This window comes from Erinaceus europaeus, chromosome 8, assembly GCF_950295315.1.
Source record: "Erinaceus europaeus chromosome 8, mEriEur2.1, whole genome shotgun sequence".
In the NCBI taxonomy this organism is placed as follows: domain Eukaryota; kingdom Metazoa; phylum Chordata; class Mammalia; order Eulipotyphla; family Erinaceidae; genus Erinaceus; species Erinaceus europaeus.
In genome coordinates this window covers 102,115,701-102,142,170 of record NC_080169.1, presented here as the reverse complement: position 1 = coordinate 102,142,170, position 26,470 = coordinate 102,115,701, and the positions used below count along the sequence as shown (strand labels likewise).

At 41.7% G+C, this 26,470-nt stretch overlaps 1 protein-coding gene across 9 annotated transcripts in view; it reads right to left on the bottom strand.

Moving 5' to 3' along the window:
• MKLN1 (muskelin 1) overlaps window positions 1-26,470 on the bottom strand; it is a 439,788-nt gene that overhangs the window by 224,313 nt on the left and 189,005 nt on the right. The gene's annotated exons all lie outside the window — the stretch shown is intronic.

Here is a 26,470-nt window from a genome sequence, read left to right as displayed (position 1 = left end):
GGGTATGCAGACATTTCCATTAACCTGCGTTGGCACTCCCTTCCCTGCACCCTCCTCTACAGTGATACCTTAAATAACTACTAGCAGGCTCATTAAGTGGTTTACCCTAATCCTTCTAAATGGTTAGAATTAATCTAGATTTATGACGATCCAACCTCTATTAACTGCCCATCGTCTTAAACATCCCCTTCTGATTGACTGTGCCTTTTTTTTTTTGTTCCTGTTTACCCGTTAGCCTGCCACAGCCTTGTGACCCAAAGCTCTGGAATGGATCAGCCCTCCTACTCACTCTCTCCTGCGCAAGCTGTGTCTCCATGGAAACTACTTGTCAGGCCCTGCTTGGCTGCAGGTTCTGAAGACCTCTCATCAGCAGCCTGAGGCCCACACAGAACCAGTCTTTAAAAAGCCAGTTTCCTTCACAGGAACTTGTGTTGGGAGCCCTGTCCTATCTGCCCAGTGGGGTTTGGGATTGTTCCTGAGACTCCCTTGAGGCATCTTTAAGATGCCCTATGCGCCACTGAGCTTCTCTGACCATCCTTCACTGATGATATTCATGTCAAATGGCTGGGCTGATGCCTGGTTCTTGCTTCAGTCTGAACTCATCTCCCCCTACCTATCCAAGCTGAGAGTGAGTCAGTCAGTCAAAGCTTTTCCACCAGGGGCTGATTACCAAAGCTGGTGGGTACAGCCATCTTTGTGTCTCTGACTCATCTTTCTCTCAGTTCCTTTACCTCTTCTGCAGTAAAGTCACCATCCGTGCAGGCATACTTCCTCTGATGGGCACCCTCTTGGTTGCACTTAGCAGATAGCACACATTTTATAAACTGCAACTCTGTCGCCATTTTTTCCCCTAACAATTCAGCTGATGGCTAGCAGTTTTTGTTTTTTGTTTTTTTTTTTAGCAATAAAGTAATTTTAAACATATATATATATATATATATATATATATCAGGAGTTTTTTTGTTTGCTTGTTTGGCATAAATCCACTACATGATTAATAGACTATAGTTTAATATAAATATAACTTTATTTTCTTTTTCTTTGTATTATTTTTTTTTTAACCAAAGTACTGCTCAACTTTGGCTTATGGTAGCCTTGGGAATTGAACCTAGGATATACGAGCCTCAGGCACCAAAGTCTTTTTTGCCTCCAGGGTTATTGCTGGGGCTTGGTGCCTGCACCATGAATCCTCTGCTCCTAGAAGCTATTTTTTCCCATTTTTGTTGCCCTTGTTGTTGCACTTGTTGTTTTTATTGTTATTGTTGTTGTAGCTGTTGTTGTTGTTGGATAGGACAGAGAGAGATTGAGAGAGGAGGGGAAGACAGAGAGGGGGAGACACCTGCAGACCTGCTTCACTACTTGTGAAGCAACTCCCCTGCAGGTGGGGAGCCAGTGCTCCAACCAGGATCCTTACGCCTGTCTTTGCGCTTTGCACCACGTGTGCTTAACCTGCTGCGCTACCGCCCGGCCTCCCAGGCACTAAATCTTCATGCATCACCATTATGCTGACTCTCTAGCCCTAAAACATAACTTTCATATGCACTGGGAAACGGAAAAGTTTGTATGACTCACTTATGACTATGTCCACACCATTGTGGTAGTCTGAAATGGAGCCTGCCAGCAATCTGTCTGAGATGGACCTTCTTCAGCTCTTAAGAGGTCTTCCAACCCAGTTTGCCTACTTCCATGTGTATTTTCCTTGTGTCCAATCTATATCACAGCCAACGAAGATAAAGTTCTTAAAAAGCAGACCTACCATATCCCTCCTCTTTCTGACTCCCCCCCTTACCCCCCCCCCCCCGCAAGTCAGTTAGTGGCTACCATTGCTCTCACAATAGGTTTCAGATCCATTCTCAATGCACAAGATTATACTATGATCACTGGGCCTCTGCTCACTTCTCCTGTGTCATCCCTTGTTCCCTCCTTTGAATGTTCTAATCTCAGTCACATCAGACCACTCTGCTTGTCCACTGAGTCACCTTTTGTCTCAGTGACTTTGCAGGGTTGTCCCTCCCCCACCCCTCACTGGTCTTTCACAAGTGCTTGGGGAATGTTCCAAGTCACCCAACTTAAGTGCCTCTTCTAGATCCTCTTAGAGCTCCCAGTGTTTACTCCCTTCCTGTCTTTCTGCTGAATTGTCAACTCCCTGAGGGCAAAGAGTGTGCCAAGCTCTAGCTCAGTGTCTGGAATATTCACTTAAATGTCTGTTGTATAAGCAAAAAAGAACGAAGGCTATATTTCCAGACTGAAAAGGTCACATTGTATTGACTGTATGTGCATCCTCTTCTAGAGCCTTCTGTCACTGGGCACCATTCATCCACCAGGTTGGACCAGTTTTGGGTTTGCTGTATTGATGGGAACACTGCAACTTGAACCACTGGCCACTCTCCTTGGGAACTTCTATAACTGGGTCAGTCGCCCCAGCTCAGCCCTGACTGGTCCTAGTTGCCTCCTTTTTTTGTTAGTCACTGGGGAGGTCCCAGTAGACCTCATGACTGAACTCATGTGGCCTCTGTAGGCAGCTGGAGAGCCATTCCTAGGAGCTGAGGTAGTGAGTCAGCCCTGTTCTTACTCAGGATAGGTTCCTTTCTCACTGGTTATGCAACTCTGCTTGGGCTTCGCTAAGCTTTCCTGAGTGAAAGCCAAGATTGAGCGCCATGATAAGAGAAGAAAATGGCAGCCAGTCTTAAGAGTAGATAAGCTCTATCATTTGGGGAGAGATGGAAAAGTAAGGGGTGCAAGGGACAGGGTAGGAGATCTGTATTCACAGAGAAGAAAATAAACCAGAGTAGGAGTTGAACGTATATGGATTCTCTTCTCCCTAAGCTTTAGTAGATTATCTGAGGACAATAGAAAGGGCAAGAAGACTTCTTACCAGAGGTAGGCAGGCATTCAGCCCTGTGGGTACACAGTATGTTGTTAAATAACACTCATCCCAGGGCTGGGGGCAGTGTATCTGGTACAGTACACACATGCTACTATGCATAAGGACCCGAGTTCAAGCCCTTGGCCCCCAGCTGCAGGGAGCAAGCTTCATATACAGTACAGAGCTCCAGTTACCTCTCTTTCTCCCTCTCTATCTCCTCCTTCCCTCTCATTGTCTCTCTGTCTCTACCCAAAGATAAATAAAATAATAAAAAATAAATAGGATAAAAAAGAAAAAAATAGCATTTATCCCTCAGCCTTGAATGATTAATTTCCCCCCTAAATTGATGTATCTGTCTTCCAGAAATGAGGAATTAAACAACTTTTTACTATAAACCTAGATGCAGAAAGGAATGAATTTTGCCTTAAATCAAGTTCCTCAGCCACCAATGAAAAATTTACACAGACAAGGAGAAATACAAGCTCAAGAAAGAGGGAGTAGGAAGTAAAAACAGGATCTTACTTTCTCCCTTGCAGTGAGAAAGCAAAAGATCCATTAGAGGAGAAAATGTATGTGAATGCACTTAGCACAGTGCTTGGCAAATGGACTGGATTCAATAATATTGACATTTTTGTTTGTATCTGTGTTCAGTAGGGGGATTCAGAAGGCAGATTTGTATGTAGGAAGAATAATGGGGGAACTAGTGGGAATGGGCTATACTTTATACCTCAATGAACATTAATTTTTCTCATTAGAGTTCCTTTTCCTTGAGCTATTAAAGTATAAATAACAATTAGAAGCAAAACATTGTCTTCTGGCATTTTGATTTTTACCACTAAGGGATGATTATCTTCTTCTCCTCTTTCTTCTTCTTCTTCTTCTTCTTCTTCTTCTTCTTCTTCTTCTTCTTCTTCTTCTCCTTCTCCTTCTCCTTCTCCTTCTCCTTCTCCTCCTCCTCCTCCTTCTTCTCCTTCTTCTTCATCTTTATTTATTGGATAGACACAGCCAGAAATTGAGAGGTAAGGGGGTTATAGAGAGGGAGAGAGACAGAGAGACACCTGCAGCCCTACTTTACCACTTATGAAGCTTTCCCCCTGCAGGTGGGGAGTGGGGACTTGAACCTGGCTCCTTGAGCACTGTAACATGTGCACTCAACTGGGTGCACCACCACCTGGCCCTATTATATTCTTTTACCAATTAAGATGTATCAATAGTAGAGAAGACTTTAAGGCAGCAAACACTATAGTTGAGAAGTAGAAGTACTTTTTTTTTTTTTTTTTTTGCCACCAAGCTTATTACTAGGGCTCAATGTCTGCACAGTTCCACCATACCTGGAAACCTTTTCTCCCTTGAGATAGAGGGTAAAGACAGAGCGAAGGGGGAAGGAGGGTGGGAAGTGAGAGAGAAACATTGATGCACTACCCCACCATCCATGGAGTTCCCTTTGGGAATGTCCATGATGCTTTTATGTAGTGGCCAGGAACAAACTAAGGGCTGCATACTTAATGAAACATACTCTACCCACTGAACCATCTGAAGGTCCCAGAAATGTTTGATTTCTCAAAGCCAAACCAAAATTTAACAGTCTAAATTGGAACATATCACTATTATAACTTTTACTGCCTAAATAAATCATTTTAGTGAATATAAAGTTATAGTAGAGGCGAGGTAGCAAATGTGGAAATCAAAGGGCAATTGGGTTATTTGCCTCAGTCCTAAGGCAGTTTCTTTCTGGAACTGTTAGGATTGGCTGAAGATCTTGAAGTGACTGCAGCTGTCTGTGAACAGTGTAAAATGAACAGGTAGTTGAGGAGGCAAAAGAAAAACAAAAAAAGCATAAAGTTCTTAACAGGCAACTTCTATCTCTAATATATATTCAAATAGTACCTAGATCCAGAACAATGTTTATAGTATTTATATGTATCAGTGCATGTTTGTTTAGTCAAAAACAAACTAAAACAAAAAAAAGCATAACAAAAAATTTTTTCTCCCCATGGGGTCAGGCAGTGGCACACTTGGTAGAATAGATATGTCATAATTTGCGGGGACCCAGGTTCAAGTTCCTGGTCCCCACCTGCAGGGGGAAGGCTTCACAGATGATGATTCTGTGTTGCAGGTATATGTGTGTGTGTGTGTGTGTGTGTGTGTGTCCATCTCTATCCATACATAAATAAATAAAATACTGGAAGAGATTATTTAAAACATATTTTCCCCCACTGGGAAACAAAGCAAAGGAAAATACAGAATGAATTATCAACGGACAATCTGTCATAGCAGATTCGGGGACTCAGAAAGGGGAAAGAAGAAGCAGTAAGGGGTGATTGTTGACATAAGCCTCTATATTGGAAGAAGCCAATGGTGACTTGATGGAACATGAACTGGGGAGATGTGGAAATACACTCTTGTGGAGGCCGGGTGGTGGTGCACCCAATTAAATGGAAGGACTCCTACAAGGATCCCAGCTCTCCACCCAAGGGGGAACACTTGACAACCAGTGAAGCAGGTCTGCAAGTGTCTATCTTTCTCTCTCCCTCTCTATCTCCCTGTCTCCTCTCAATTTCTTTCTGTCATATCCAAAAAAATGGAAAAAAAATGACCGTCAGGAGCAGTGGTTTTGTAGTGTTGGCACCAAGCCCCAGCAATAACCCTGGAGGCTATATATTCTTGTGACAGCAACAGTCCTGTAAGTCAACATTTCCTCAATAAAGTTATACTGGAAGACATATATTACCAAGTGATCCTGGAAAAAGTGATACTGGAAGACATATATTATCAAGCTTGATGACACCTCCTTATGCACTTACATCCATAACTAAAATATGAAATTATGTAACTAACAACTGTGATTGTATTATAAGTGAATAAATTTCTGTAGGTTAAAAAAAATAACCCACTGGTACTTGTCAATATCAATGATTTATGTACCCTGTTAAGTTCTATAACATGGTCAGATTAATACAAACTCTAAAAATGAAATTCTCATGTCCAGGATTTGTCCAGCAGTATTTCACATAAACTTTCTCTTCATACTCCACAATCACCTGAGATATAGAATCTTTCCTGCTGCCTTTGTTTACAAGTAAAGGAACCATGTCAAAACATGGTGTTATCCCCAAATTTAAGATTCCTAAGTCCAAAATTAATACAGAAAATTCAAAGGCAAATCAACTTGGGAGAGAGGCCATCCTAGGAGGTAACACATCCTAGTGGATAAAGCATTGAGTCCTCAAAATATATGGTCTGAGTTCAGTCTTTGGCTCTGTTAATACCAAAGTGATATTCTGGTTTTCTCCTCCTCTCTCTTTATCATAAGTAAATATTTTTAAAGGGGGGAGTGCTATTACAACTGAGTAAATAAAAGAAAAGATTCCAATAGAAAAATGGGCAAAGGAAGCAAACTAAGAAGCCATAAAGTATGTCCGTAACAAAGCAAAGACATACTTTATAGTGAATCCAGATCTGCCTAAAATGTGAGCTCAGAAATTTCTGGTAAAATGACACACACACACACACAACTTCATCTAAGCCTTATAGCAGAGATTGAAGATAAATGGGTCTTTTTCTTTCTTTCTTTTTTATTAAAATTTTTTTTAAATTTATTTATGAGAAAGATAGGAGAGAGAGAGAAGGAAAAAAACCAGACATCACTCTGGCACATGTGCTGCTGGGGATCAATCTCAGGACCTCATGCTTGAGAGTCAACTGTTTCATTCACTGTGCTACCTCCCAGACCACTCTTTCCATTCCATGCCCTAATATCAAACCTGAATCTTGCCACTTTGACAAGCTCTCCTGGGAAACAAAGAATGAAACTTGAGAAGGTCATGATTTTTGCTTTGTCTCAACTTTTAAAAAAAATGTATTTATTTATTCTGGATAGAGACAGAGAAAAATTTAGATGAAAGTGTGTGTGGGGGGAGAGAGAGAGAGAGACCTGCAGCACTGCTTCACAGAAGCTCCCCCCTTATAAGTGGGGACTGGGAGCTTGAACCTAGGTACTTGTGCACTGTAATGTGTATATTCAAACAGGTGGGCTGCCTTCTGCCCCCATATCATTTGATTTTAAGAACAGGTCAGAATTATCCGGGCCTCTGGGATAAATGTCAGCTGTTGAGAAAGAGGAATGCAGAGAAAGTCTCACAGAGGTTGTGCCCCCTTCCCCGTCCCATGTTCCTCAGAGATGAAGTCTTTGTTTCTATGCAAAGGTTTTAGTTTTTGCAATTCAGAGTGTGGGCCATGGGCAGCAGTGTGGGTATCTCCAGAGAGTGTACAGAAATGCAGACCTTCAGCCTCCTGGAGCAGAATCTGCATTTCAGAGTGCTTAGCAGGTGGCATGTTTACCTGGTGAAGCTGAGAGACTGGATCACTGCTTGTTAATTGGGCATGCCAGGTAAACCTCTACTGGCTGAATGAAAGACTGGACAGAATAGTCTCTAGGGCCCTTTTCCAAAAGAAATCATCTCAGGCAGGCAAGGTGGCTCACCGGTAGTGCACCTCTCAGGTTCAAGTCCAGCCCCTCTCCAAAACCACTCATACACAGTGTATTGGTGTGCTTCCTGTCTGCCTTTCTTTTTTTTTTTTTTCTTGTTTTCATTTTTTATAAAGACGCTGAATTTTATAAATATTTAACCTCTTATCATTATTTATTGGATAGAGACAGCCAGAAATTGAGAGGAAGGGACAGACTGAAAGGGAGAGAGGCGGGCGGGCCGGTAATGCAGCGGATTAAGCGCACATGACGCAAAGCACAAGGACCAGGACTGGTAAGGATCCTAGTTCAAGCCCCGGCTCCCCACCTGTAGGGGAGTCGCTTCACAAGCGGTGAAGCAGGTCTCCAGGTTTCTATCTTTCTCTCCCCCTCTGTCTTCCCCTCCTCTCTCCATTTCTCTCTGTCTTATTTAACAACAAAGACAGCAATAACAATAATAACAACAACAACGATGATAAGAAGGGCAACTAAAAAAAGGGAAAAAAATAGCCTCCAGGAGCAGATTCATAGTGCAGTGATAACCCTGAAGGCACACACACACAAAAAAAGAAAAGAAAAGAAAAGAAAAGAAAAAAAGAAAGGGAGAGAGGCAGAGAGATACCTACAACATTGCTTCACCACTTGTGAAGCTTTCCCCCTTAAGGTGGGGACTGGAGGCTTGAACCTGGACCCTTACATGTTGTTATATGTGCACTCAACCAGGTTCACCACCACCCAGGCCCCTTCCTTCCTTCCCTCCCTTCCTTCCTTCCCCCTTCCTTCCTTCCTTCCTTCCTTCCTTCCTTCCTTCCTTCCTTCCTTCCTTCCTCCCTTCCTTCCTTCCTTTCTTCCCTCACAAATTATTTATTGGATAGAGACAGAAATTGAGAGGGAAGGAGGAGATAGATACCTGTAGCACAGTTTCACTACCCATGAGGCTTTCCCCATGCCATTGGAGACTGGGGGCTTGAACTCAGGTCCTTATGCATGGTAACATGTGCACTCCATTGGGTGCACCACCACCTTCTCTGTCTCTTTCTATCTCAAAAAGTCAGCCTGGAGTGATGACAAAAGGAAGGGAGGGAGAGATAGAGGGAGGGAGAAAAGAAATTACCTCATTTACTAAACAAAGAAACAACAACAACAACAACAAAACACCTCAGCACTACCTTGTCAAACGAAGCATCAACCATGCTACTACACAGGGCTTTCAACAGAGCTAATAAATGAATAACAATAACAAAACAATAATAAAACAATAACTTTGGTATTAATACTTTCTATGAATTTTTAGTTTCTTTTTTTTTCCCTTTTTTAAGAGAAATGGAGAGAGGAGGGGAAGACAGAAAGGGGGAGAGAAAGACACCTGCAGACCTGCTTCACTGCTTGTGAAGTGACTCCCCTGCAGGTGGGGAGCAGGGGACTCAAACCGGGTCCTTGTGCTTTGTGCCACGTGCGTTTAATGACTTTTAAAGCCAATGTGTTCAACCCTCATCCTCCTCTTCATCATTCTCATTCTCATAGTTTTTGCAGTCTGCCACCTTCTCCACCCAGCAGGCCATCTTAGCCTTGAGGATCTCCAGCTTCAAGGTTGTACACAGACCCGGGAGACTACCAGGAGACCAGTGTCAAGAAGAGAGACAAAAGGGATCTAGGGGACTGGTGAGGCATTCTGAGTCCCTACTAATGAGTGAGGTGACTCATGCCTGGCTGACTCAGACAAACCGAAGACTAGCAGCCTGGGAGATGGGAAATCGTGGGGGGCCGACCTCAAAGGAGCCCTGCTGAAAAGTACAAATGGGAGCTGGGGAGGCCTGGGACACCGTGTTATTTAGAGAACTGCTTGCAGCTCCAGCAGGGGAGGGAGGCCAGGAGCCTGCAAACAGAGGGAGTGCTTTGCATCCGAGCCCAGCAACTGCGCTGTGGGTCAGGAGCCTTCTGTGCTTTGACAAATATGTAACATTCTCTGGTGACATTGACCTGCTCTTCGGCAAATCTCAGGAGATTAAGTCAATTAATTATCATCCAGTTGGGGGGGAGGTGATGTAGAGAGACATCCGGTACCACCACCCTGCCCCCCTCTTTTTAATGCTCTCAATTAGAAAAATGATCTTCTTTTGACTTTCCTTAGCATTTCACATTTGGAGTACATTATGAACCAACCTGTACTTCTCAATAGATTTTTTTTTAAAGATTTATTTATTTTATTTTACCAGAGCACTGTTCAGCTCTGGCTTATGGTGGTGCTGAGGACTGAACCTCAGGCCTGAAAGTCCTTTTCCATAACCATTATGCTATCTCCCTAATCGGATAGATTTTTTTTTAAACTGAATGTGTAACTAAGACATCTTCTCTCATATTAATAGTTAATAGGAGGGCTTGGTATTTTTTGTGTTTTTGCTATGCTTATTTTTAATTTTTTAATTTTTATTTTTGGGGGGTGTTCCCAGGGCTTCACTGCTCTAGGTCCACTTTTTTTTTTAGATAGAGAAAAACCCTAGCACCAAAGCTTAATACTCCCACACAGTGCACCCCTGGGCTTTGAACGTGGGTAACACACACAGGGCAAAGCAGCTGCCCTCCCCGGTGAACTGGTGAACTTCCTGGCCGGCTGCAATAGAATCCTGGTATTTTTGAAGATTCCAAGGTCACATGCTGTTACAAAGGCTGGTGACTGCATTGTCACACACAGACTGTACTGAAGGGAGTCTTGCTGCCTCCCCCACCCACATCTGGGCGTCCTGAAGAGCAGGCATTAGCGACATGGCTGACTGTCAGCTCCAGCGACTGCGATGACACGGTTTTTCTACCAGTGCGAAGTCATCACGCAGAGATCAAGCCCATAACCTCAACCTCATTAAGGCAACCCAAACCAACCGGGCCGTCTTAAAATAAGCTGAGCTGATTACATATTTATACGTGCGGCGGCAACTATTGTCACAAATACGCTTCATCAGGATGGCACCAGGGCAACAGGGATAGCAGGGGGTTTTGGCAGTGAGGCTCCCTACAAACTTGCTCCTAAAGCAAGAGGATTCTCAGCACTGCCTGCCCCTCAACAGACAACAGCAATTGGACGTAGTTGGTTCAGCTGTGGCCACAAATCAATAGTTTTCTGTTACCAGCAGGTTTGTTGTATTTAATTGGAGATGTTTTTGCAACACTACTAACCCTAGTAGGTCTGATAATTTCAAAAGCAATGAGAATGTTGACTGTGCTATTGAGATGAGCTTTATGATTATGATGAAAATTAAAGAGAGGAACACATTGTGGTTTAAAAAAAACAGCAGTATTGCATATGGCTAAGAGATGGATCATTAGTCAACAGGGGTGATCTGAAAGACAGAGGGAATCAAAACAAGTGAGAAATGCTGGCTGGGTCAATGCACTGAACCATAATCAACAAGGGGCCAACAATGTGGGCCAGGTGGTGGTGCACCTGGTTAAGCGCAAGGACTACAGTGTGCAAGGACCTGGGTTCAAACCCCTGGTCCCTACCTGAAAGGGGAAAGTCTCACCGGTAGTGAAGTAGAGCTACAAGTGTCTCTCTGTCTCACTCCTTTTTTATCTCCCCCTTCCTTCTCATTTTCTCTGTCTCTATCCAATAATAAATAAAATAAAAAAACAAGGACTAGGTAGTGATGCACCTGGTTGAGCACATAAGTCACCATGCACAAGGACCCTGGTCCCCCACCTGCACATAGAAGGGAAGTTTCCAAAGTGGTGAAGCAGTACTGTAAGTCAGTTTCTCTGACTCTTTCTGTCACTCTCTCTTTTCCTCTTCTTTCTACCCCCTGTATTTTCTTTCTTTCTTTTTTTTCCTTCTTTCTATCATTTACTGGAGGGTTAACGGTTTACAGTAATTGTTGCCACATGGGTACAAGTTCTCATCTTCTCATAAGTATCTGCAAAACACTACCTATCACTGCAACTTAAGTCCTTCTCTACCATCATGCACCAAGGACCCTTAAAGTCCTTACAAGTCTCCTTCCCCAGAGTCCTTTGCTTTGGTGCCACCTTTTCCCTTTTTATCCCCCTCTTCCCTCTCGATTTCTCTCTACCCTATCAAATAAAAAAGAAAAGAAAGGAAAAGATGGCCACCAGGAAAGGTGGATTCTTTATGCAGCTACCAGGCTCAAGTGACAATCTTAGTGGCAATAAAAATACATACATACGGGAGCTGGGCGGTAGTGCAGCAGGTTAAGTGCATGTGGTGCAAGGACTGGCTAAGAATCCCGATTCCAGCCCCTGGCTCCCCACCAACAGGGGAGTCGCTTCACAGGTGGTGAAGCAGGTCGGCAGGTGTCTATCTTTCTCTCCCCCCTCTGTCTTCCCCTCCTCTCTCCATTTCTCTCTGTCCTATCCAACAATGATGACAACAATAATAACTACAACAATAAAACAACTAGGGCAACAAAAGGGAATGAATAAACATTTTAAAAATACATACATAAATAAATGAAAACAAGGAATGATGGAAAGTTATGCAAGAAACAGAACTGTATGGAGGTGATTAGAGAATTGGTAATTGATTTCAAATGCCAAATTTTAATTCAAGGAAGAGCTAAAAATATATTTAATATTTAAAAGTCAGATTAGTAAAATATCTCATTCTGAAAATTTTTTTTATAGACACCAATGATAGTTCCATAGATTGAAGACAGGTTATGTCAACATTAAATTCCCTGCTAGGAGCTAAGTGGTGACACTTGGCAAAATCCACCAAGAGTTACCTGAATCAATTTTCGGCATATCTTAACTAGTGGTCTGTTTTGTAGACCAAAGCCCAGTAGAATGCTTTTACTAAGAAGATGAAAATTCTGCCTAGCTTTATAGATCCGAAAGACCATCAAATACTTTCTTCACAGAAATATATCTTTCAAAAAATATTTATCAATTTGTTGGATAGAGACAGAGAGAAGTTATGAAGGAGGCAGTAGAAGAGAATGAGAAACACCTGTAGTACTGCTTCACCTCTCCTAAAGTTCACCCCTCCAAGTGGGGATCAGGAGCTTGAACCCAGATCCTTGTGCACTGTAACAGGTGTGCTCAACTGAGTGTGCCACTGCCCACCATCAAAATTCATCTTTTGAAGATTAAATCACTCTTAGTTTTGTCTTAGTAACAATCTTTGTGAAGTTACCTGTTTGCAAGGTGTATTAATGTGTATATATCATTATATTACATTATATTATATCATATCATATTATATATTACCACTAGGGTTGTCACTGGGGCTTGGTGCCAGCACCATAAATCCACCATTCCTGGTGACCATTTTATCCTTTAAAAATTTTTTTTATTAGATAGAACAGAGAGAAATTGAGAAAGGAGGGAGAAACAGAGGGAGAGAAAAATAGACACCTACAGACCTGCTTTACTCCTTGTGAATTGTCTCCCAGCAGGTAGGGGGCAGGAGCTTGAACCTCGGTCCTTGCACTTGGTAGTTGTGTGGTTAACCAGGGGCACCACTACCTGGCCCCCTGTATAGATATATTTTTAAAATCTAAATCATGACTTTTAAAATTCATCATTGGGTAGTGGAATTTTCCTTCAGTATTTAGCTAATTCCTTTAATATTTCCTTAGAATACAATGTGATACAGCTTTTGTTGGACTCAAAATAATGCTCCTATAGCTAAAACCTGGAAGCAACCCAGGTGCTCAAAAACAGATGAGTGGCTGAGAAAGCTGTGGTATATATACACAATGGAATACTATGCAACTATTAAGAACAATGAACCCACCTTCTCTGACCCATCTTGAACAGAGCTAGAAGGAATTATGTTAAGTGAGCTAAGTCAGAAAGATAAAGTTAAGTATGGGATGATCCCACTCATCAACAGAAGTTGAGAAAGAAGAACAGAAAGGGAAACTAAAAGTAGGATCTAACTAAATCTGGAGTAGGGCACCAAAGTAAAAACCCTAGGGTGAGGGTGAGGGTGGATATTCAGCTTCCCAGAGGAGAGGGGGGAGGTGGGGGGCTGGGGAGTGGGACACAGGCTTTTGGTGGTGGGAATGGTGTTTATGTACACTCCTATTAATCTGTAGTCATATAAATCACTATTTAATTAATATGAGGGGGAAAATTGATTGTATATCTCAAACTTTTTAAAGCACAGACTGAGACTTTTTAATACATAGGCTGAGTCTTTTATATGTTGACTCTGTCAAAAGCCTAGACCGGGGAGAACAGAAGCAACCAGTGGCACAGCTATATACAAATAATGTCAAAGGACATAAATTATGGTGAAGTTGGATATTATACAGCAAATCCTAACAAAGGGACTTTTCAAAGTTAACCCAATTACCAAACAATGTGATGATAACAATAACTATCTATTGTCTTCTTGAACCCTAAGACAGTAGGAACCTCACATTTCCACTATAGAGCCTATGTTTCCCCCAGTCCTAGAACCTTAGGGTGGGGCGCACTTTTCCTGCATGCTTCTCTTAATTCATACCAAATAATATTGCATCCGCCAATCCCAACCTAATCAACACAATGAGTACCACCTCAGCATGCTTCACTTCAGACTGTATCCAGAGACTTCAGGTGTGGAATGACAACCCTTCAGCTTCATTACTCGGGTGAGACCTTTCCTTTCATAGTATTCTCTAATTCCATTCCAGGTGGTTCACTCCCTAACAAAGTCCCAAAACCTAGATAATAGACCAGTCCCGTGAGATACAGCATATGTTCAAATGTATCCATAAACTAGGGCAAAATATATACCTGAAAGCAAAAGTACATAATACTCTGCAGTGAGTATCCTCCAACACTTCATCTGTACTATTCCAGCCTTTACGTCCATAATTGTTCAACAATTTGTTTGGCTTTGTATGTTAACTCTCTTTTCAGCCACCAGGTTCCAGATGTCAGGATGATGACAACCAGACTTGCCTGGACTGAAGACCCCACCAGTGTGTCCTGGAGCTCCACTTCTCCAGAACCCCACCCTACTGGGGAAAGAGAGAGGCAGGCTGGGAGTATGGACCGACCAGTCAATGTCCATGTTCAGTGGGGAAGCAATTACAGAAGCCACACCTTCCACCTTATGCATCCCACAGTGACCTTGGGTCCATACTCCCAGAGGGATAAAGAATAGGAAAACTATCAGGGGAGGGGATGGGATATGAAGATATGGTGGTGGGAATTGTGTGGAGTTGTACCCCTCTTGTCCTATGGTTTTGTTAATGTCTCCTTTAATTAATTAATTAATTAATTAAAGAAATAATGCTGCTAGCAACATCATTTGACATAATTGTGATTATATAAGAATTGTGATTATATAGAGGGAGTCAGGTGGTAGTGCAGCGGGTCAAGCGCACGTGGCGCAAAGTGCAAGGATGGGCATAAGAATACCGGTTCGAGCCCCCGGCTCCCCACCTGCAGGGGAATCCCTTCACAGGTGGTGATGCAGGTCTGCAGGTGTCTATCTTTCTCTCCTCCTCTCTATCTTCTCTTCCCCTCTCCATTTCTCTCTGTCCTGTGCAACAACAATAAAACAAGGGCAACCAGAAGGGAAAAAAAAATTAAGAATATCTCATTAGGGTAAGTTTGAGAATATCTCTGAGTGTTTCATTAGGATAAACACAGGCACTAAGGTTACCAAGTTGTATGGTTTTATGAACATGTTTACCTTATTTTCTAATTTTCAGATCCCCCAAATAGTTTTGTCAGCAAAATATCCCTACCAGAAACTACAAATTGGTGCAGCCCCAAAGCTATAGATGCTACCATGACGCAAATCTGACCTCCCTGGGAAGATGACTTCACCAATGTGTCCTGGAACGTCACCTCTCCAGAGCCCTGCCACACTAGAGAAAGACAAAAACAGACTAGGAGTATGGTTCAAACTGCCAACACCCATGTTCAGTGGGGAAGCAATTACAGAAGCCAGATCTTCCACCTTCTGTACTCCATAATGATCTTGGGTCTATGCTCCTAGAGGAATAGGAAAGAATAGGAAAGCCTCCATGGGGGGGATGGAATACAGAACTCTGGTGGTAGGAATTGTGTGGAATTGTACCCCTTTTATCCTATAGTCTTATTCATCAATACTAAATCAATAAAATATATATATATATATAGGTATAAAAAAAGAAAATGGCAAGGAGATCCCTTAAAAAAAAGAAAAGACCTATGATCATGCAATACCATTCCTAGGCATATATTTAAAGGACATGAAAATTTTAATTTGCAAGGATATAAGCACCCTTATATATATAACTGCACTAATCACAAAAGCCCAACTATAGAATCAACTTAAATGTCCACCAGCAGGTGAAGAATCAAGGAATTATGGGATATATACTTAATAAAAAAGCTATTTGGCTGGTTAAAAAAAAAGATGACATTATTTCATTTAGGACAAAATGGATAGACAGGAGGTAAGTATGCTAAGTGAAATAAGAGGTAAAAGATAACTGTCAGGTGATTTCACTATTATACAGAGTATAGACAGCTAAAACAAAGCTTGCCAAAAAATTAATAATTGCAACAAAACTGACTCTTAGACTCTGTAAAAACTCTGGGGCTATTGGATAGAATGGGGGATATGGAAGAAGGAATGACACTGAAACTTTGGTGGTGGTATAATGAATGTGACTACATGTATATGCATATGTATATTCATTCTAAATTATATAATGTTGTAAAAATTTAAGAAATATCCTTACCAGAAATATAGAAATGTTTCTATTTCTGTGTACCTTTGCCAGTATTAAATATTATTTTTTAATGTCTAATTGTTGGAGAATGGGGCCCACTGTCCCAGAAAGTCCAGGCCATTGTTTCCATGAGGTCCAAGCGGGCTGACCCCCAACTCTCCCTTCGGGTCAAGACAAGGGAAGGTTCCCCTAGTCTCTGGCATTTATGACAGCTGGACCCTTGGACGTGGGCGCCTTTCTACACATGCCACCTCCCCCCCTTCCTTCTTTAATTAAAAGCCATGGATTACTGTGTGCGGTTAACTTTAAAACTGCCAGCAAACATCCTGATTGCTCAGCTGCCTCCCTTTCTGCCCTAACATGCCTGCAATCTACCTCCAGAAAAATGTACATTGTAGAGCTTGTGACCAAACCTTGTATGGTAACGTTTTACTTATGATCAAACAGTTTGTTGGTCAAAATGTGACTATGCATTGTATTGCTCTGTTTTTGGGTTAATGATTACCTCAACCATCCCCCTGAGTTAGGGGTATATCTGTCTATCTTTCTTTTCAATAAACAGGTTGCCCACCTTTCTGAAGCCACCCCCAGAGTTGAATGAATCTAATATTTTCTACATGAATGTTTTCCCCCGGCATGCAGAGTTACCTTGAGACTCCCTGGAGAGCCACTCGGACCCTTATCCCTTGTGGTCAGGGTGGGGAACCCAGGGTGGACTGCATATAATCATTCTCAAGAGGGAATTTTTTTTAAATCACTTTATTGAGGAAATGTTGGTTTAAAGGATTGCTGTTGTCACAGGATACTGTTCTCCATCTCCCCAAGATAGATGTCAACACATCTCACCATCCACCAAATTGTTAGCCCTCCTTCACCATCGGGCACTTGATCGCCAACCCTTCTCTAGTGCTCCTCTCTCACCTGCTCTGAGTCATCAGATCTGCTGTGACAGCCCATTGAGGTCTCTCCCTGTGTTTTTTCTTGCTTTGTTTCTCAGGACCCTCCTATGAATGAAATTATTTGATATCCACCCTTCAAGAAAAGAAATATATATATATTTACTTAGACCCTATTGAGATATCATCCTATGACTTTTGGTGCATATCATTTGCCTATTTTCCTATTAGAGTATGTGCCTTTAGTTATTGATTCACAATCATGTATTAAGGAGAGTTACCTGTCCTTCAATTTTTTGAGTCTTTTAACTTTATTTATAGTGGCCACTCATTTTTTAATCTCTAAAGACTAATTCACGTGGCCTGTGATAAAACTAAATAAGAACATATTTTTTGAAAGTGCTATAAAATATGTGAAAGGAAGAGCAGTGGGTAAAGTGTTAGACTCTCAAGTAGGAGGTCCTGAGTTCTGTCTCTGGCATTGCATGTGCCAGAAGTGATGCTTTAGATCTCTCTCGTCCTCTCCCTCCACCTCCTCATCAATACATAATTCAAAATATCTTTTTTAAAAAGGGGGGTGTTCTCCAAGTCCAACAAGAATTTCTAGACGAACTCCTTTTCTTGGCTATGGCAGTTTCTTACAAAACAAGAAACTAACTTAGTCCTTTGTATCATAGTTGTTAAGAATGTTATGAAAATAAACAGAGGGACTAGTTATAAAAGCACTCTGCGATCTTTAGATGTCCCCACATGAAACCAGGCTGTTGTAATATTATTTGACTTTTGAAAAATCTAGTTAATCTAGCACAGGTTTCACATAATAGGAAAGACTATATATATATCAGTTATTACCTCAAGTTCATAGGTAACAAGGCACTTGCCCTAGTGTCCTGAAAAAATTTTAACACTTCTATATCTCCAAGTTTTATTTATTTTTAATTAATTAATTTATTTATTATTGGATAGAGACAGAGAGAAATTGAGAGGGGAAGGGAGATAGAGAGGTTGAGAGACAGAGAGAGACACCAGCAGACCTGCCTTACCACTCGTGAAGTTTTCCCCTTGAAGGTGGGGACCAGGGGCTTGAACCTGGGTCCTTGCGTACTTTTAATGTGAGCACTTAACCAGGTACGCCACCACTTGGCTCCTATTTCCAAGTTTTAAAAAAATTGAGAAAGAAACTACTTAAGGATGTAGGAGAATGCTCAGGGACTCTTTTTTATGTTACTTTATTTTTCTTTAAAAAAATTATTTAATGATTGAAAGATAGCATCATTCTGAAATACAGTGCTGGGAATTATTCTCTTGCTTTTTAAAGATTCATTTTATTTATTTCACTTGGGATGCAGAGAGATTTCCATGAGAGTGAGAGAGAGAGAGAGAGAGAGAGAGAGAGAGAGAAAAGACTGAGCATCATTCTAGCACATGTAGCTCTGGGGACTGAAGCTTGAATTGGGAGCCTCGGTAATGCAAATTCTGTGCTCTATCAGTTTGAGCTATCTCCCTGGCCCAGATCGTATTTTAGCCCCTCTTGTAAGTTAGGTGCAACTGTGTTAACCGAATTTCACTGGACAGGAAGAATCTGAGCAGAGTTTATGTGTGCCATTTGTAGGTCTTGTCTATATAGCTACCCACACAATTCCTATCTCCTTTCCCTATCTGTCCACATCTGGAGTGACCTCCTAAGCCACTTACTGGAGATAGTAGAAGGAAGGATGGAAGGACCTCGTTCCCTGAACTACCACTTGGAAGAGAGCCATTGGTCACCAAGAACACTCATTTTGGATATTGTATGAGTAAGAAATAAATTTTCTATCAGGTCTAGACATGAGATATGTTTAGGTTTGTGACCCGGATTTAATAGAGCAGCTAGTATTGCCTCAGCACAGACAACAACATCTATATCTCTCTAATCCAACTACAAACATATGGCAACTGCTCAATAAATGTGTTTGGATGACTGAGTGGATACTTAAACACCTCCAGAGATAAAGAAGTAATTTCCTATCTTATTGATCAACTTAGTGCATTTCAACCAACTTGTATTATTGGAAAGTTGCTTATATGGAGTTAAAAACCATCACCTTTAACTGTTACCCTTTTGCTATTATCCTTCAGAGTCACACAAAATAAGTCTGGGTCTTCTTTTTCTCTCTTTTCCTCTTCCTCCTTCTTTTTCTTCTTTCTTTTGCCTTCAGGGTTATTGCTGAGGCTCGGTGCCTGCACTATGAATCCACTACTCCTAGAGGCTGTTTTGTTCCCATTTTTGTTGCCCTTGTTATTGTTGTCATTGTTGCTGTTGTTGGACAGGACAGAGAAATTGAGAGAGGAGGGGAAGACAGAGAGGAAGAGAGAAAGACAGAAACCTGTAGACCTGCTTCACGGCTTATAAAATGACCCCCTGAAGGTGGGGAGCCAGGGCTCTAACTGGGATCCTTACTCTGGTCCTTGGGCTTCATGCCATGTGCGCTTAACCCACTGTGCTACTCCCCTGCCCCCTTGGCCTTCTTTAAATAGCCTTTCGATTATTGGATCAATACTCTTACCACTTCCTCAATTAAAAAAAAAAGCCTCTGTTCACCAAGATAACTAGTTCAGTGATTTCCAGTTGTTTTCACATGCTACAGTCACTAAAACCATAATTACCATTTCCTATTCTCCTCTGGACACATTTGGATTTGTCATTGTTCCCCAATATAAATACTGACCAGTCTATAAGAACCAATTGTCAGGACTCTATACTTCAATTAAGACAGTTTAGTAATTCTTTTTTTTTTAAATTAGTGATTTTATAATGACCAATAAGATTGTGGGCTAAGAAGGGTACAATTCCCATCACCAGAGTTCCATATCTCCTCCCCTTCATTGGAAGTTTCCCTATTCTTTATCCCTCTGGGAGTATGGACCTACGATCTTTGTGGGGTATAGAAGGTGGAGGTCTGGCTTCTATAACTGCTTCTCCTCTGGACATGGGCATTGACAGATCGATCCATACCTTCAGCCTGTTCCTATCTTTCCCTAGTGGAGTAGGGCTCTGGAGAAGGCACACATGCAAATGTATGCAAAAATTAGGGGGAAAAATATACCTTAAAGTAAAAGTTTGCAATAGTTTACAGTGACTCAATAAGTGCAGCAAGTAGAAAGACCTAAAAAAGAAAACAAAGTATTTAATGAAATATTTTCTACTTAGACTTATCCACTCTTCTTCCCTACTTCCCTCAATCACTCTAAGCCTAACCCTGTCAGATAAAATAAGGACTACAAAAGCTGGATAAGGGCAAGAGACTGACACACTTTAACGATGGCCCTTTTGGTCACTACCTGGCCCTCCATCAGCAGGGGCCCTAGTCAGGGAATCCTTGGATTCCCACACAGATATGATGGGCCTAGACCTCTAAAAGATTCCTCTCTTCACCATCACTGGTCATCTCCATCAGGAACAACATCATAAACCCTCTTGGTGCCTCTATAGGACCTTGCACTTAATGTAGAACAACAGTGGTAGAAACTGTCCCACTCTCTGAAGGGAGGCTGGGTCAACATACTCTGCCACTCAAGGAAGACTGGTCCTGAAATGTGTGCAGCCTCCAATATTCCTAGCTATATGAGCATGGGATGCAAGTTCAGACTGGTGGGATGCAGAGGTTGCACAGGCTCCTGTGCTAAGTATGGATAGACATAGGCCCAAGGTCAGATAGATGGGGTTTACAGCTAATGGTATTTATATACTTTCCCCATACTTGGGAACTACTCTCTGTCCTGATCCAGCTTTCTAGTCCTATTTCCAAGTCTGACACCATCTTCCTAGACAATATTTTTAGCCTACCTGCAATGTTAGCTATTGGCTCAGGCAAAAATTAGTAAAGATATGAGCACCTTGGAATATACCTAAAATATACTTCCTAGCTTCTTCCAAAATGAAGACCCAAAATCTCATCTGCTATATTCTTACCTTTAGGTTCCTGATTACTAAACTCTTTGTTCTTCTTTATATCTTAATGGTTTTCTGCCATAAAGTTGCAGATGCTACTGTGATGCCAATAGTTTAGTAATTCTAACAGTCTTTGAAGTGGCCATATTTGGGCTTGTGGTCAAACTTCCTACCTCTTCACTCTCTTCTCCCTCTACCCCAGCCTGCAGGCACACACACACACACACACACACACTGACTGGAATATATTCAAGATTCCTTACACTCTGTTTTCAAGCTCTCCATTTTCCTATCAAGTAACTTTTTGAAGTCATGGATTTCTTTCTTAATCCATTTATTTATATTAAATTGAGGGTTTCATATTTCTTCAAATTTCAGGGGGCTGGGCGGTAGCTCAGTGGGTTAAGTGCACTTGGCATGAAGTCAAGGACTTGAGCAAAAGGATCCCGGTTCCAGTCCCCGGCTCCCCACCTGCAGAGGGCTCGCTACTCAAGCAGTGAAGCAGGTCTACAGGTGTCTATCTTTCTCTCCTCCTCTCTGTTTTCCCCTCCCCTCTCGATTTCTCTCTGTCCTATCCAACAGCAATGACAGCAACAACAACAATAATAACAACAACAATGATAAACAACAAGGGCAACAAAAGGGGGAAAATAGCCTCCAGGAGCAGTGGATTCACAGTGCAGGCACCGAGCCCCAGCAATAATCCTGAAGGCAAAAAATAAAATAAAATTTCTTGACAATGTAGACTTCCTAAAGTCTTTCCTGGATCTGCATCATTAAGGGCCTGGCCATCTTGATTTTCCATTGTTGGCGTTTTCCTAGATTTATACATCTTCTTTGGTTTCTTTGTTGGCCAGCAGGTGGTGCAGGGTTCTATATGTGAGTTGCAGGGGGTAGGTAAGGAGTTTTAAAGAAGTAAGGTCATATTGTGGCATCTGCCATCCCTTAAACAGAGCCATAGACTGGTGTGGAGGGTGGGGAGTGTGTATGTGTGTGTGTGGGGGGGAGTTCCAGATTTCCTTCTCTTCACAAACTGAAAGTGGAAAATCTTCTGTGAGCTCAAAGTCACAGGCAGTGTGATCCCATTCACTAGGGTCTCTATGACAGCTGGGACACCTGTAGAGTTTGGTTGACTTCTAGCTGCCACAGGGGTACAATGAATGTTCCACTCCCTAGTTTCCCCAGATGGCCCCCAGGGGTTCACTTAAGAGCGTGTGCCTTCTACAGCTCTAAGTAGCAGTCCCAAGCTCCTTTTCTTAAGCCATTTGGTTCCTGAACAGTTGCATGGGCCCTTTAAATCCACTGCATGGATTGAAAGCAACAGTAAATATGGTGTCCAATGGCAATATAGTCCTGAGGTTCTACTTGAGTCCTTCTCTCCTTCCCCTCCTCCTCCTACTGCCCATGAGCAATCACCAACCTTCAGGTAGTGATGTTCCTTTCTTTACCAGAAATCCCAGCTGTCCTCTGATGAAATTCATTGAGTTATTTTGTTGTAATATTTGTTTTCTGGGTGAAAGTCAACTTTCTATGACTAGGTCAGTTGACATAGCTCCCAGATGACTTTTTTAAAGGGTTTATTTATTTACCAATGAGAGGGGGGGGGGAGAATATACCAGAGCATTACTCCAGCACATACAATACTAGGGATTGAACTCTGGAGGTTTTTTTTTATTATTCTTTATTGGGGGATTAATGTTTTACTATTTGCTTGTTTTGTTTTTGTTTCTTTTCTTTCTTATCAGACTACTGCTCAACTCTGGATTGTGGTTGTGCTCGGGATTGAATGTGGAATCCCAGAGCCTCAGTCATTTTAAGTGTTTTTGAATAACCATTATGTTATCTCCTCAACCCAGACCAGATGACTTCTAAGTTGTTCTGTCTCCCACTCCAAATTCCCATGCTAATATTCTTTGAATCTAAAACAGGAAGTTCCAAGAGAGTTCTTGTAGTGCTGCTTTAAAAATATATATGTATTTTTTAACATATGATATAGACATATTTTTATATTACATATGAAAAAGATGGTTTCACATGAGACAGACAGAAAGAAAGCAAGAGAGACAAGTAGAGTATCATTCTGGTACATGTCTCGCCAGGGGTCCAACCCTCAGGCACGAAAGTGCTGCTCTATCAGTGGAGCTTTCCACCTAGCTGTCGTGAAGCTTCATATAGACTCTTTCATCTATGACAGTATGAGGATGTAACAAGGTACCTGAATACACTAAGCATGCCAAATGCCACAAAACTGGCCCAACAATTGGTCTGTGTTATATTAAGTTTATAGTCACAGACATCTTGCATAGATATGTGGGTAGGTGATAAATTGTGTCTATACCAAGGAACAAGATTGAATTAGAGAGGTCAAGGATGGAAAAAATGAGTCACAGGCAGAAAAAAATTGGTGTGAACATAAAGTAACTCAGGGTGTGGCTTTTTCTCTTTTTAACTAAAGAGAGAATCACTATGGAAAAGGAAGTGTACGTTTCACTCAGTAGAAAAGTTGACTTGATGGGGGTGGGGCTGGGCAGGGACACACCTGGTTAAACGTACACAGTACTATGCACAAGGATCCAGGTTCAAGCCCTTGCTCCCCACCTGCAGGGGAAAGCTTCGCAAGTGGTGAAGCAGGTCTGCAGGTTTCTCTTTTTCTCTCTTCCTCTTTATCTCCCGCCCCCCAATTTCTCTCTGTCTTATAAAAAAAAATGGCCACCAGGAGCAGTGGATTTGTAGTGCAGGCACCAAGCCCCAGTGATAATTCTGAAGGCAAAAAACAACAACAACAAAAAAACCTTATTTGATAAGTTGTCAATATCTTCCTTTCATTTCACTATCCAAATGTGAACACACACACACACACACACACACACACCTTCAGTCAGTAGCAAATACAAGTATTTGCCATTTGAGGGAAATCATGGAACCAGGTATTCATACTCCTTGCTCTTGGGCAGTTTCTTAAACAGATATCTTAAAAACAGACATTTCCACTGATTAGTGTCTTCTGGCATTTCTGCCTGACAGCACGCAAACCATACCTAAGAAACTGGACCCATTCCCCACAATTGCCTGACATGCTATGCATTATTATTTGACCTCTTTTGGAAAACACCGTGCCAGCTCTATAGCCTGATCTGGGCACCCTCCCTACTGGGGCCTGCATTTCCTGTGGATGATGCACTGGTTTCCTAGGTGACGGGAAAGGAATAGACCTGTTAGCTTGTGGCTTCTGACTCACACACTGCAATGGACGTCACAGCATCGTGGCTGAACAAGTGGATGCTGATAAAAGCATGTACATGAGGGGGCAGCAGGGCATTGATGGCTAAAAACCAGGCCATTGTCCCAGCTCTCCCTCCCACCAAGCAAGCCAACAGACTCATGAAAATACCAGGTCTCAAACAACAAATAGTAGATCTGAAGGCTTTCTGAATTTCCAGTTATAATGATAGACTCCGTGAAGTCCAGTTTACAACTGCAATATTTTGTTCCTTTCCATGTTTAGGATTTTCTCCCTTTTTTCTGTGGAATGTGAAAATGCTAAGATTATTTCATGAAATGTCAGCTGGGTACTGTAGGGGCAGCAGTGGTGTGTGTGTGTGTGTGTGTGTGTGTGTGTGTGTGTGTGTGTGTGTGTATGTGTGTGTGTGTGTGTGTGTGTGTGTGTGTGTGTGTTGTAAAGACAGGCCAAAAGCTCATCAAAAGTCTATGAGGTGACAGCTCATATGAACTTTCGCATTTGTTCCCTGAAAGGGGAAAGTAAACTCACCTAGAACTAACCAGTAACCAGAACCCAGAATGAAAACACATTCTGTTGGGCAATGAGTCATCAGAAATGCTCTATTTCATGAAGAAAAAAGGCAAAACACACACACACACACACACACACAAGAAAGAGAAAGAGAGGGCTGGTGAGATAGCATAATGGCTATTCAAAAAGACATTTACGCCTGAGGCTCGAAGATTCCAGGTTCTGGGGCCAGGTGGTGGCACACCTGGTTAAGTGCACATGTTACAATGAACAAGGACCTAGGTTCCAGCCCCCCGTCCTGCAGGGGAAAGCTTCACAAGCGGTGAAGCTTATCTCTTTCTTTGTCTCTCTCCCTCTCTTTCACCCCCTTCCCTCTTGATTTCTGGCTGTCTCTATCCAATAAATAAATAAAGATTTTAAAAAATTTAAAAAAAAGATTCCAGGTTCAACCCCCAGTACCACCATAAGCCAGAGTGAAGCAGTACTCTGGTTAAACATAAATAACAGATAAAAAATTTTAAAAATGAAAAGTAGAGGGGGGTGTTTTTAGCTACTTCTTCTGCTATCAATGAATCCCACCAAGAAGACAGCATAGACTTGAGATCCTTTATCCTTCATATAGGAACTGCTGGAGAGTGAACAAATCTTTCACAGTCTCAAATTCTTCAAATGTCCAGCAAACCTGAAGGTTCCCTACTGGAGCTAATGCATCTTGTTTGCCACAGAGCCTTGAGGGATGCTTGAAATAGCATCAGCAAGCATCCGAATGAATTAGACGGCAAATGTAGGTTAGCTTTATTTAGACAGATAAAGACAAGCGGAGAAAGTTGTCTGGTTCAAGGACAGTGCAGCTTGACACGACAGCTTTTCTCAGAGGAGGGGAAATTGTTTTGGGTAGAAGAGGTACTTGGGAGAAAAGAGCAAAGTTCCTTGGCTGGCCAGTGAGAACAATGCTATGCTTCCTAGCGCAAAAGTGTTTTCAGAGGAAAGACCTAGAGATTTGAAATGCAAAACAGACCTAGCATCCTGAAATATTCTCTCTCTCTCTCTCTCTCTCTCTCTCTCTCTCTCTCTTACACACACACACACACACACACTTTTCCCCCCTTTGATACTTTTTTTCATAAATGGCTGAAAATATACTGAATTTGGGGCAGTGGATTAGGTAATCTTTGTGTGTTTGGGTTAAAGGACAAAGTAGTACTTCCCAATTGAACGAATGATCAGTTTATATGCCAGTTTGCCATGTAACTAGTGGATGGGGCTGGGGTGGATAAAGTGGAGATGAATTAACCAAAAGAGTGAAAAATATTTGGTAATGAAGAAGAGGAGACTATAATGCAGATATTCTTTTGTCTGCATGCTATAGCTACTTAGTAATTATTGAAGGGAGGAAAGAAATGAGGAAGTAATAAGTACAAAGTTTATTCAAATTATTAATAATAGTTAAGAGCCAGTAGTTAGCTCTCCTGACAGAATGTTTATTTTACTACCTACAAAGACATGATTTCAATGCCTGTGGCACCATACAGGAGCACCTTGCAAAGGGGAAGTTTCTGGAGTGGTGGAGTAGTACTGTGGTATCTCTCCTTTCCCTCCCTCCTTCTCTCTCTCTTTCTCTGTGTCTCTCACCCCCAGTTTTTAAAAAGAACCCTCTAGGAATGGTGAAACCATAAAGGTACAGAGCCCCAGTCAAAACTTTGGAAACAAAACATAAAAATAAATAAATGAAATATGTAACATTATTAACACAGAGATTGCTTAAATATTATTCAAGTACATAATATATACTATATGAATATTCTTTATAATAATGTAAGGTGTTAAAGTGATTTATACAGAGTTTATAAAGCCTAGTTCAAAATGAAGTTTAAATTTTGGTTCAA